General features: G+C 40.5%; 1 long non-coding RNA gene across 1 annotated transcript in view; it reads right to left on the reverse strand.

Annotated features, from left to right (window-relative positions):
• Nucleotides 1–13,462, reverse strand: part of LOC132210749 (uncharacterized) — a 74,019-nt gene that overhangs the window by 32,490 nt on the left and 28,067 nt on the right. The window contains exon 3 of the long non-coding RNA XR_009446920.1: nt 6,257–6,299. This is a non-coding gene — a long non-coding RNA (uncharacterized LOC132210749). The remainder of the gene's footprint in view (nt 1–6,256; nt 6,300–13,462) is intronic.

A 13,462-nucleotide genomic window follows, 5' to 3' on the forward strand; every position in this document is an offset into this window, starting at 1 on the left:
ATTCCTCTGTTGCTGCCTGGCCTACTGTGTTCCTCCAGCTCCACACTTTGTTATCTCTGACTCTAGCATCGGCAGTTTTTTCTACCTCACCTTTATCTATATATTTTTTCCTGTAATTAGTGTAGGTTGGAACAGTTGTGGGGCTGATTGGGAGGTTTGGGCTGTGTGTAATATAAATGTGAATGGATTCTGTGAACCTTCCATTGATGGTCCCTCATTAAAAACTAGAATGGCTGTCTGAAACTTAAGCTCTTAAACACCACATGGTATGTGTAATCAAAATACCACCCATTGTTTAAAAAATGGACTTCTGAAGTTTGGGAAGTTGAAAGATGAGGAGGCCATTTTGTTGTCTGCTTTCAATGCAGTGAGAAGCTGTTCTGCAGGCAAAGAATTCCTTCAAAGGCCATTGAATTACCTGCAAGTCATCTGACCAGCCAAGGTAATGAACTTGAAAATGGAAGATCGTAACTGGAAGAACTGCCCTCAACCTGTTCGAACTTGAGGTTTACCTGGGAACCAGACTCAATTGCAAGGAAACTAGCAGCTTATTGAGAATGCTTTGCTTTTACCAAGACCTTCGCTGCAACTATAGGACCATGAAAAAAACAGTGATCAATATAAGCTATAACAATAATTTACCTTTATCTTTATCGAGTCTTGAAAGGTGTGAGATGAGCGATTGAAATGTTGCATTAATTTCGGGTAAGTGGATGAGAATAAACGACCATTATTTTGAAACACATAAAAAGCTTGCTGCTGGAATTATGTAACTGAGACATGCATTCTGAGGGTGAGAAAACAAACATCTCCTACGTATGAACGTCTTCACCACAGGCAATCAAAAGGAACACTTACATTCTGTTTCTACCACTTGAAAGGAACATTATGATGTGGCTAAAATATACTATTTGCCAATCCGTTGCCTCTTTATTCATGCTTTGTTGTTGTTCTGCCTGCTGCACAAGATCCAAGGACAAAGCAAAAGAGCTAGCAACATTTTTTTTCCAGTTTCCAGTTTCTTTTGTACGCATGGAACTGTCCACATCAATGCGAGAAGGAATAAATAATAAGGACTAGGGATTATGTACATCTGCTCTCCCCGCTTCACGTTAAGTTTTCATTGGTTGATGAACAGGTCATGGACTCTTCCAGATTCCCCAAATCACAGTTCTATGCTAATCCAACAGAAGACATATTGCAGAGGCAGAAGACTGATGAAGTGTCGTTTTCCCACCTCTTATCCCCATTCCCGTTTACCTACAAAGCCACTGAAACACAAAGCTGTTGCTGCCCTAAGGCGCCCCAGGCAAGGAGGGGCTGGCACCAAGACTGATAAAACATATATTTAATTATGGCAACATTTTGTCAGGAATCTGAAGAGCCACTCACAGCTGGGTGAAGCGGACAGGATAAGAGATATGCGTCTGAAATTTGAACTGCTGTCTGGGTCTATGTGTTCTGCAAGCCTTAAAGTGGATCACCCGGTGGTTTGGGCTTGTTCCAAAGATCTCTGCAACTGAAAAATAATCACTCGTCGAGTCGCTACGGGCACAGCTTTGGCAACGAAAGGGTGACAAATTCTTTTACCAAAAGTATACCTTAGCATGGGTGCAGAGGCAGGCAGCTCGCAGTTTACACAGATGGAATAACTCACATGAAAAGGAGAAAGACTGAACCACAAAAATTCTGTCTGCTATCCAACTTAGCACTTCTGAAGAAAGAAAAGCAACAGAGATAGACATAAAATATTGTAGACCAAAGCAATCAATCCAGGCTACAAGAAAGAAACTTTTCTGCTGCTCACTGTCCCAAAGTGCTTTTGTCCTCCTTTGCACTGAGGTCATTTAGAATAATATTCTTATTGAGATGAACCAGCATACAGCTAGTTAGCTGGAAACTGAGACATATAAAAAATGGGATAGGTCGTCAGCTACTTTTGTCTAAATAGTCCCCCTTGTTCTGCCACAACTGTAAAAGAGCCGTTTCAAAGCAAGAACCCAGTTAACCTCTGAACACCATTTCAATTATGCTTTACTGAGCTTCTTTGCTTATTAGGAACAAGATTTGCCAACTAGTGGCTTTGAATACAAAGATAGGTGAAGTCCTGTACAAGAGGATGAGAGATGACTTTTAATGTGAATCCCGTACTCGAACAAGTTTCAAGTATTATAGGTCAAAGAACACAGTCCAGTTACGCATCTAGTTTTAAAGGCTGGGCACTTCAGTGATTATGTAGAGAATCTCCAAACTGATACCCTCCCTGCCACCCAAGTCACTGTAATGATAGGAACACTGTTAGCCTCATTTATGCAACCCACAGCATGACAGTTATATTTTCACTGTCGCCTGAGTGTTCACACAGACACTAGGGAAGTGACAAGATGCCGGAAGTCGCATGTGAGTTTCACGTCACTTTCATTCCTGTCTACAGCCAGCCTTACGGAATTATCTTTTACGAGAATCAGTAATATGCAAACGACAATATGATGCAATGAATCAGAGACACACAAAGCCGGAAGCAATGGGCAAGTTTCTTAGTACTTGAAAGATCCTGACTTTTATTTGGAAAGAGTTCCATTTGTTCAGTTGCTCACTACAGTGCCCAGTTTGGAAGGGTTGGGTGGAGTATTGAGTGAGCACCTGAACAGCCTGGAAGTGCTGCAGCATCTCTTTTGGTGTTTTTGAGGCAAAGAAAAGGTTATCTCCAGATTCCAATCCTCACAGCTATCCAGTGACTGCTATTGAAACGTGTTTAAATCCCTTCATACCAAGACCCATCACTTCTTCGGTAATGTTCTCAACAACACCATGAATCCTGCCCCCAACAGCAAACACATCTGTGATCCACTCTGGGCTCTTGTGCTTCTGTAGATTTTTTTCCTAATCAATCCATTCTCCGTGTCCTTGATGTCAATTGCCCTAATCCCTGACGCTGAAGCTTCCCTACTGAAATCTTCCCACCTCTCAACTGCTCATCCTGAAAGACATTCTTCAAAATCTGGCTCTTGTGGTGATCTGCCCTAATATCTCCTTACCTGGCTTAATGTTGTCCCATTATGCTCCTGGTAAATACCTTTGGATGTGTTTGACCACCGATTCCTGAAGGCAGCAGGAAGGGGTTAATAGGGTGGTTAGGAAGTCATAAAGTATACTTGCCTTTATCAGTCGCAGCATGGATTACAACAGCAGGGAAGTTTTGTTGGAGAACTTTGATTGGGCCACAGCTGGGGTACTGTGTGCAGTTCTGGTCACGATACTAAAGAAGGATATGATTGTACTGGAAGAGGTGCAGAGCAGATTCCCCAGGATGTTGCTTCATTTGAAGCAACTTCGCTATGAAGAGAGGCTGGATCGGGCTATGAAGAGAGGCTGGATCAGCTCAGATTGTTTTTTTAGACCAGGGAAGGCTGAGAGAAGAAACCTGATTGAGGTGTAAAGATGATTATGAGGGACAGGGTGGATGGAAAGCAGTTGTTCCCTGTGGCTGAAGGGACAATAATGATGGGGTGAAATTTTAAAGGGGGGACTTGAGGAAACATTGTTTCACCCAGACGGTGTTGAGAATGTGGACTGCACCACCTTGCAGGGCAGTAGAGGTGGGAAACTGTGAGGACAGTCACATGGGAGTTTCATTTCCCCCTTCACTCATTGTTTTATTTACTGCACCCAATTTACAGTTCTTAAACCATTTTGAAACTTTCAGAAAGGACATGGATGAAAACTTGCAGTGTCATAGCATTCAAGGCTTTGGCCCAGTGCTAGAAAGGATCAGCACAGATTAGTTAATACAGACCTGATGGGTCAAAGGGCCTCCTCAAACTGTATGACTCTATGGCTCTATGTGTTACTATGTTGAAGGTGGTATAGAAATGGAAGTCGCTTAACCATTGAGCGAGGACAAGATCAGGTTTAGTTTGGTGGTGCTCCGTATGCCTGGTGAAATTGAGAGGGAAAGAAGATCTTGCAGTATCAATGCTGTCATCAGTCCATGATGCTTACTCTTTCCTTTGTTCTTGAAGAGCTGCTGTCAAAATACCACTACTTTACAGATGCCAATGTCTGTGGCATTGTTTCATTTCAAGCTGGATATTTGTACACAACTTTTCATGTCTGGATATGTGCAGTTGTCATGTACATGAGAGTAGAAGAAGAGATGGGGATTTATTGAGGAATCACTGAGTTTTAGTGCATCTAGATTAAAATGATAATTCAGATGTCAGTGGTTTTGTATATTCCATGTGTGTTGCTTGGGCTTATCAGATGATCGCCACAGTCATTTTAGGTGGGTAATCTCCTATTTTAGGACCATTCTTGTCCATAAAAGTCTCAGGTACTAAAGTTAAATTCTGAAATCTGAGAATCAATTGATTTGATTTGATTTATTATTGTCATATGTACCTAAGTACAGGGAATTTTTTTTGTTTCGTGTGCAGGACAGGAACTCATAACATACAGAGATCGTAAGGTGATTGAAGAGAGTGAGGAATACAAAGTTACGGCTGCAAAGAAAGTACACAAAAAGCAAGATCAACAATAGATTTAAAATTTGAGAGGCTCATTCAGAAGTCTGATAACAGTGGGGAAGAAGCTGTTCTTGAACCTGTTGGTATGTGTGTTTATGTTTTTGTATCTTCTGAGGTTCGAAGAGATTATAACTAGAGAGCGAAGGGCCTTTGACGATGTTGACTGCCCTTCCAGAGCATCAAGAAGTGATGGTCCATTTTCATTATGATCTTGTAACACCACTGACATTGATTGGAATAAAGGGTACTTGAGAGGCATGAGAGTGCATCTAGCACCAAGTGTGAATCAGTTCAGGAGATGGCATTTCAAGTAGTTAATCATTTTGGAAACCAGAAGGGATGTCTGATGAGACATGAATTTTCTCAAAGTCATAGAAGCACAGAAGACAGGAACAGGAGTAGGCCTTTCAAACCCTTAAGGCTGCTCCATAATTTGTTATAATATTGATTGACCATTAAGCTCATATTCAAATCCCGTGCTCCCTCTGTATCCTTGATCCTTTTAGCCACAAGTCTGTTACTGCAACCTTACTGGAAGAGCATCTGTGGATTTAAGCATGTCAGTGAGGTGGATCATGATAGAATGAGAGCTGCTTCACAAAATTCTTGGTCACTGTGTCTGCTCAACCATTTTACAAAGCAGCCTTGATCAATACTATAATCCCAACTCTGCGGTATCAAGAAACTATGTGAAATCTGTCATTTATCACTTATCATTGAACATACAAGGAAGGGTGTTATGCTTCAGTCATTCAGGATATTGGCAAGACCACATCTTAAATGCTGCGTGCAGTTCTTGTCTCCTTATTTCAGAAAGGATGCAAATACTTTGGAGGTGGTTCAGAGGAGGTTCAGTTGTTTAATACCCAAATGAGAGTTTGACTTATGAGGATATGTTGAGCAGGCTGGGCTTGTTTCCACTGGACTTTAGAATCAGAAGGAGTGACTTGATTGAAGCTTGTAAGATCCTGAAAAGTATTTAAAAGGTGAAAGGGCATTTCCTGTTGTGAAGCAGCCCAGAGTTATTGGGTGCAATTTGAAAATTAGTGGTCATCCTTCCAGGGCAGAGGTAAGGAGGGTTTTTTTTGTCTGTGATAGTTGTGTGACTTTGGAACTGAGCCTCAGAAGTTTGGGGTTTCGTAGTCATTGGATAATTTTAAGACAGAGAAGGATAGATTGTTGTTAGGCAGGGGATTGAGGTTGTTGAGGGTAGATGGAAATGTGGAATTCAAAACACAAACAGGTCAGCTATGATCTTAATGAATGGTGGAGCAAATTTGAGGGACCAAATGTTCCGCCTGTTTTGTAATTTGTACCTTTATAATACTGTAACATAAATCTGTATTTTGCTTGTGTTATTACTCAGGATTATAAGGTACACACAATTTAAAGTATGGTGAACCTTAAGTTAGATCTGCAATATCTGGTTCGTGAGTCATTACTATGCTCTGTTATACACAATGACAGATGGCAAAATAAGCATGTCATTCCGTATAAGTGAAATTTTTATCTGTAGCATTTATTTTAGAGAATTTTGTGCAGTACGATTCCTCTAAATAGCACTGTTCCAACCACATAAATTTGTTGAAAAATAATTACTTCAGTTTGAAAACAGCTAATTGGCTACCAGTACACCTCGCTGGGGTAGTGCGCTGCAAATTACTCTCCCATTCCCAGTGTCATCATGAAAGTTAAAGATTTTATAAAATGCATGAAATTTCCTTAATTACCTGTCCTTTAGGCCTGCGTTGACAGAGATTATGGACCAGGTTTCTGTGTGTAACAAAAATGACATTTTATTTACAAGTAAATACATTCACACACAGGTAAACAATTAGGAACCATTAACGTGTAACTCTGCTAGTTCAAACTCTGACTCTCTTACAAAACTCCTCTTATACACATATATACAGGTAGATCCAAAAATAGCATGTTTAGAATGGAGAAAAAGTTTAGGAATACAGTTCAATATTTCCTGTGCATAGGGTTCACTCAAATATTCCTTTTGAATCCTTGACAGGTCTTGCTGCCGCAGGACTTTTCTTCTCCAGGTACTTTCACTGGCTTGCAGGAGGCCAGAGTAATTGGTTCATAACAGAGAAAGTCTCTGACTTATTGATTTAAGAAATTGTGGTTGGTTGGCTCACTGAGCTGGTTTGTTGTTCCGTAAACATTTCATTACCGTGCTGGGTAACATCATCAGTGCAGCCTCTGATGAAGCGCCGTTGTGATTTCCCGCCTGGTTTTTAAACTCTGGAATCCATTGAGCTGGATTTCTTCACTTCCGGGTTTTCCTTTGTAGTGGAATATCTATAGGGTCGAGTTCTGTGTGTTTGTTGATGGCTTTCTTTGCGGAGTATCAGGATTCTAGGAATTCCCGTGCATGTCTCTGCTTTGCTTGTCTCAGGATCTTGGTGTTGTCCCAGTCAAATTGGTGGCTCTCTTTATCCATGTAGATAGAGAAGAGTGAGTATTGGTTGTGTCTTTTTGTAGCCAATTTGTGTTAATTTCCTTCCTGTTTGCCTGATGTAGTGTTTGTCACAGACTCAGGCCGTTAAAAGTGAAGTTGAAAGTAGCTGAAGCTATGCCTTACCACCCACTTCAATTTCAATGGCCAAACATACAAACAGATCAATGGGATACCTATGGCATCACCCATCTCTGGATTTATAACCGAAGCAGTGATGCAAAGACTGGAAAGGACTGCCCTTCCCCTAATCCAACCTGAACTATGGATATGCAATGTGGACAACACCTTTGCCATCATTAAACAGACCAAACTAGAGGAGACACACAAACTAATAAACAACACCCTCACTGGAATCAAATTCACCACAGAGGAAGAGAAGAACAAACAGCCCCCATTCCTGGACATCCTGGTAGAGTGCAAGACAAATGGGGAACTCTAAATGAAGGTACGCAGAAAAGCCACACACACTGACCAGGTACTGAACTTCAACAGTAACCATCCTAACACACACAAACGAAGCTGTGTGCGAACGCTATTTAAACAGGCAACGACACAGTGCAGCAACATGGAACTATGCCAAGAGGAAGAAGAATACCTCTTCCAGGCTTTCAAAGATAATGGATATCCAAAAAACTGGGTCAGAAGATGCCGATACAAACAACACCAGGAAGATACTACATGCCCTGACACACTCATCATGCTACCTTACATCAGGAACACACCGGAACTAACCACAAGACTGCTATGACCGCTGGCATCTGTGTGGCACACAAACCCACATCATCACTACAATAACTGCTCACCCGAACCAACAACCCATTTCCCACTATGGACAGGACCGGTGTCATCTATTAGGGTCCCTGCAGATACTGTGACAAACAGTACATTGGACAAACAAAAAGGAAATGAACAGCAAGGGTACATGACACCAATTGGCTACAAAAAGACACGACCAATACGCCCTCATCTCTCTACACATGAATAAGGAGAACCACCAATTCGACTGGGACAACACCAAGATCCTGGGACAAGCAAAGCAGAGACAAGCACGGGAATTCCTAGAAGCCTGGTAATCCACAAAGAAAGCCATCAATAAACACATAGAACTCGACTCTATAGACACTCCACTACAAAGGAAAACAGGAGGTGAAGTAATCCAGCTCAACAGACTCCAGAGTTTAAAAACCATGCGGGAACACACAATGGCACTTCATCAGAGGCTGCACTGAAGATGTTACCCAGCAGGGTAATGAAATGCCTGCGGAACAACAAACCAGCTCGGCGAGCCAACCAACCATAACATCCACAACTTGAGCTACATATCCACTCCAAAACCTTAGAGATTTAAGAAATAGATAAGGGGTATTACATTGATTTTCTTCAGGTTTGAGATATTCTCTACAGCAAGCGAAAGGGCAGCTCCTTCCTTTTGGAGGTCCAATGGCTTCTGATCATACATTCACACCCACAAACTGTTGGCAGAATTAAAGCCTTTGACATTGATAACTGGTCATGATTCCATAGACTAATCAGCTGCTTGTTGCCAGCAAAATATCCAGTTGTATGCATCATCTGGCTCCAGCCCACCAGTAACTTCCCATTTGGCTTAAACAAGTGTTAATGTAAATTAGTCTCGGGTAACTTGCTTTTCAAAAGTAGACTAATCCTTTTTATAATACTTGGTTCTCTAAACAGCCCTTTTCCCAATTTCAGTTCATAAAAAAATACAGAGAAACTAAAAGAAATGGTCCTTACATAACAATAGTGATAGTGTTCCCAACTGCTTTTTAAATTTTGTTTCAATATTTTCCCCTCATAATTTGAAGATAACATTTTCGCTGTGTGCAGTTCATCGAAGAGCTGCAGGTCTCAACGCCTCAGTCAAGTGGTCATTCAAACAAGAGCCTAGATTTTAATTTCAGCTAAGTTGTTCAACTAGTTGGCTCTGACCATGTCTTCGTTAAATTTCTAAATTCACGCACATGCACATATAACGATGATGACTCTAATGTACACCAGGCTAGGAAACCTGGGCTGACATTTCCTCTTCCTGAGTCAGGAACATTGAAACTCCCATATGGTGACCACACAGAATTAAAAATGTCAACTGTGACCCAGTAAATGACATTCTTTCCTCTGAGTTAAAAGATTGTGCCCCATTCCAGGACTCCAGCTTTAAAAGGAAAGCTGACATTAGAAGACTGAGGGAGTGCTGAACTGGTGGAAGTGCTGTTTTTCACAAGATGCTAAATTGGGGTGCTGTTTCCATGGCACTATTACAAAAAAGATACAAGTTACCCTTAATGTCCTGACTAATATTTATCCCTCAGTCACCTTCATAAAACAAATTACCACTTTGCTATTTACAAGAGCTTGTGCAGAAATTGGCTGCAGCATTTTTTTCATTATGATAGTGACTGCATATCAAAAATGTATCATTTGTTGTAAAGCGTTTCAAGTCATTTGGTGGTCTTATAAGGCACGTTATGAATGCAAGTCTTCCTATGTTTTAATAACTGAACCTTTGGCCTTTGCAGTCCCCGTGGTGCTATGTCCTCATCACTGGTTCAACTATTGAGCTACTGGGTGTGGAAATAGTCAAGTGGTATTTCAGCTTGAGTGCCAGCCTGAGCCATTCAAATTGGTGATGAAAACAGTCACTAGATTAATGGTAAGGCAATGTACCATCGATATATCTCCCCTGACAGAGTGACGTTAAGGCTCTGTTCCAATATAGCGCTTGCTTACTGTAAGCAGCTGCTGCGATTATATTAGGGATCATTCCATGCAATGCAGACCTGCCTGAACAGTTGGCACCATGCCTCAAGTTATGTTTAGCTTGAGGTTTTCCTTGTTTAATAACCATGGCCCTGGTTATGTACTCCTAGTTGTACACAAGGAGCTTCTAAGTTTTCACCTTAGTTATGCCTGATACAACTTCAAGCACTCTAATCATTTCTTATAGTGCTATGAATAAACATTTGGAGCTTATCACTCTTTATTTGCTATGGGGATCACCAGAAAGCAACTTTAAAAGAAATTTAAAGAGAGGGATCTTGTACCATCCTGTTTATTTAGAAAAAAATGATGTTCCTTCTTATAAGAAGTTCATCAGGAACACACTATGAACTCTTAATTCAAATGAGGCTTTCATGTGGAATAAATCCAACTGAAATTGCTCTCTAAATAGGAGTCTTCTGAACCATTCCTCAGGCACCAGGAATTCTGCTATGTTGAATCACACCCAGTGAATTCACTTTACAACTGACACTCTCGTTTCTAATCAGTCACTTTCCCAATCAATCCCTTTTGTTATCTCTTCTATAAAAAGCTAAACAGAATTTTATCACTCAGGTCAAATATTATATTAACAGCTGAGGAAAGCTTTTACATTTAGGACTTAATGACTCTCCATTGCTCTCCACTTGAGTCATTTGATATGGATATGATTTTAGTGCTCAGTAATTTAGACCCAGGAGACACCAGAGCAATTTTTTTCTGCTTTCCATTTAAACAAGTGAAACAATATTCAATGTATGATCCAAATTGAATGCATTTTCACAGTTAAAAAAAAACTATTTGAAAAGAAAACCAAGAACCTAACAATCTGTACGTCAGAAGTAATTCCTTGTGTGTGAAACATTAAGAGATAAGCTGCAATACAAATGTCTCTTTAATTATGTTCACTTTAAATCAACACATAGTCAATGTCTGTTCTTTGGTACGGCATTTTAGGCATTTCTAGCAGGAATTCCTAACTGGTGATTTATGCCTCCTAGGAACAACAGATTTTAAACTTGTCACCCAAGCATGTCATTGGCATACAGAACAGATGTCTATTATAGAAACCAGCAGCTTTTCCATTTTCACTTCTGTCAATCGAAGTGAAGCTCTATAAGCTGAACTGCATTGCAAGACCAGTGTATTTTCCCAGGCTCCAAGTTCAAAATCTATCCCATACAGTGTCACTGAAGAGGAATCAAGGGTGGCGGTTTTATTGCTGAGAAGAAGGGATCAGGGGAAGAAATGCTTGTGATTCTCAGAAGTGTGTGGCCATCAAAAATGGCTTAAAGAACCATTTCAAGATTTTTCTTCAGCAGGAATGAGCTACAGTGGACTAATGAGATATGTCACTCATGATCATTGATTTCTACTGCGACGTAAACTTTACTCCAATGACATTATCCTGAGAGGTGAGAAGTTATTGATGCCCCCTACTAGTAGGCAGTGCAGGAATTCGGCAGCATTGGTGCGCTAAGATGATATCCAACACATTGATAGAGTGTGATTTCCCTTGTCCAGTGGTTCTGTAGAGTCATAGAGTCATACAGCATAGAAATAGATCCTTCCTTGCAACCTGTCGATGCTGATCATAATCCCAAACTAAACTAGTCCCACCTGCCTGTGCTTGGCCCATATTCTTCCAAACATTTCTTATTTATGTACTTACCTAAATGTCTTTAAAATGTTGTAACTGTACCTGTATCCACCACTTCCCCTCGAAGTTCATTCTACACGTGAACCACAATCTGTGTAAAAAAATTGCCCCTCGTGTCTTTTAAATCTTTTCCTCTCACTTTAAAAATATGCCCCTGGTCTTGAAATTCCCCAACATAGGGAAAAGAAATCTGCCATTCACCTTATCTATACCCCTCCATTCCCAGGAACATCCTGGTAAATCTCGTGTAAGTACGTAGAAGAAATTAAGAAGTATTTTTCTTTAAGCATTATAACTTTTCTCCAAAGTAGATATGAACTGAACATGTTGACTTGAATTTGCAGATTTGTATATGGTTCCCGAATAATTAATTGGTAACTTTTCACCCTTTCGAAGACCTTTTAAAAAGAATTGAAATGGACCAGTTTTAGCTACACTTACTGACTCAGTGTTGAGAAGTTCAATGTGAGTAGAAGAAAGATTTGCACCACGGTGGCTCAGTGGTTAGCACTGCTGCCTCACAGCACCAGGGACCTGAGTTCGATTCCAACCTTGGGCGACTGTCTATATGGAGTTTGCACATTCTCTCTGTGTCTGTGTGGGTTTCCTCCAGGTACTCCAGTTTCCTCCCACATTCCAAAGATGTGGAGGCTAGGTTGGTTGATCCCACTAAATTGCCTGTAGTGTTCAGGAATGTGTAGATTATGTGGGTTATAGTGGGATGAGTTTGGGTGGGATGTTCTAAGGGTCAGTGTGGACTTGTTGGGCCAAAGGGCCTGTTTCCACACTGTAGGGATTCTTTGGATAAACCATGCTTCATGATTTCCCTAGCTGTATTCTAGCCAGCAAAGCAATATTGTAATGCCATCCAAATGTGATATATTCAGTTTGTGCACAGCAAGCTCTCCAAAACAGCAATGGGATAATGATCAAAGATCCATTTTAGCTTTTGTGTTGATTATGAACAATATGGTTAGCTTGCTAATAAGAGCCAGTAATTGGGCTGAGAAGCCAGTGTCCCGTTATTTCAGTGAAATGGATAATGTGGTACCTTTCTTTCTTTTTAAAATGGTGCCATGGATCTTTTATCTCCCATGAAAGGGCTCACAGGATTTGGTTTAATGTCTCATTCCTCAGTTTAATAATCCCTAGTAGTGCAGGGGAATGTCAACCTATTGTGTTTGAGTCTCAGGATTAGGATGTAAAACCACAATCTTCTAACCTGGCAGATGAACGTACCACAACTGGCTGTTGCTGTTCTATGGTCACCTACTACACCCATCTAAAGGAGTTTACATCCACCGACGGATCTTCTCAGAGGAAGCTCAATGGCACAGATATATATCTTTGTTCAGGATCATCACTATTGAAATTTCTTTACAACAGCTTAAGGGAACCAAAACAGAGATCCTTGCCACTGCTAAATTTTTTTCTTGCACTTTAATGTTGTAAGTGATGTTGTAGAGAGCAGAGCATGGTGTGAATATAAACAAAAAAATGAACATGGTACCACATTGTCCATTTCACTGAAATAATGGAACATCGGCTTCTCAGCCAAATTAGTGACTCTTATTAGCAAGCTAACCATATTGCCTTATTCAGCATCTTAATACAGGCTCTGACTTTGGAAGACTGTGTACAACGGTCAGACTGATTTCCTAGTGAGTGAGACATTGCATAGAAATAGTGCAAAGTTTTGCTAAATCTATTCAAAAAATTGGCTATAGTTGACAACTTGTCTGTGATAAACCAACTTCATTATGAACAGGCATAGCACTGGCTTACATTGCAAACTTGACTGTTCCTTTTTCTCAAATTTCACTCTGTCATCCTATAAGAATTACTCTGATCACTGGCTGATAAATTAAAACAGCCATCCTTAAAGTGTCCTTAAAAAGTAGCATTATTATTTTAAGTTATATGAGAAATAAATTAGATATTCTTAGTAGAGTGAATGTTCTCATTCATCATGCTGTCAATTGAATTGTGATGATGCCCAGTTGCCATTTGAGGCAGATATTCTGAATT

Source organism: Stegostoma tigrinum, chromosome 19 (genome assembly GCF_030684315.1).
Source record: "Stegostoma tigrinum isolate sSteTig4 chromosome 19, sSteTig4.hap1, whole genome shotgun sequence".
NCBI classification, from domain to species: domain Eukaryota; kingdom Metazoa; phylum Chordata; class Chondrichthyes; order Orectolobiformes; family Stegostomatidae; genus Stegostoma; species Stegostoma tigrinum.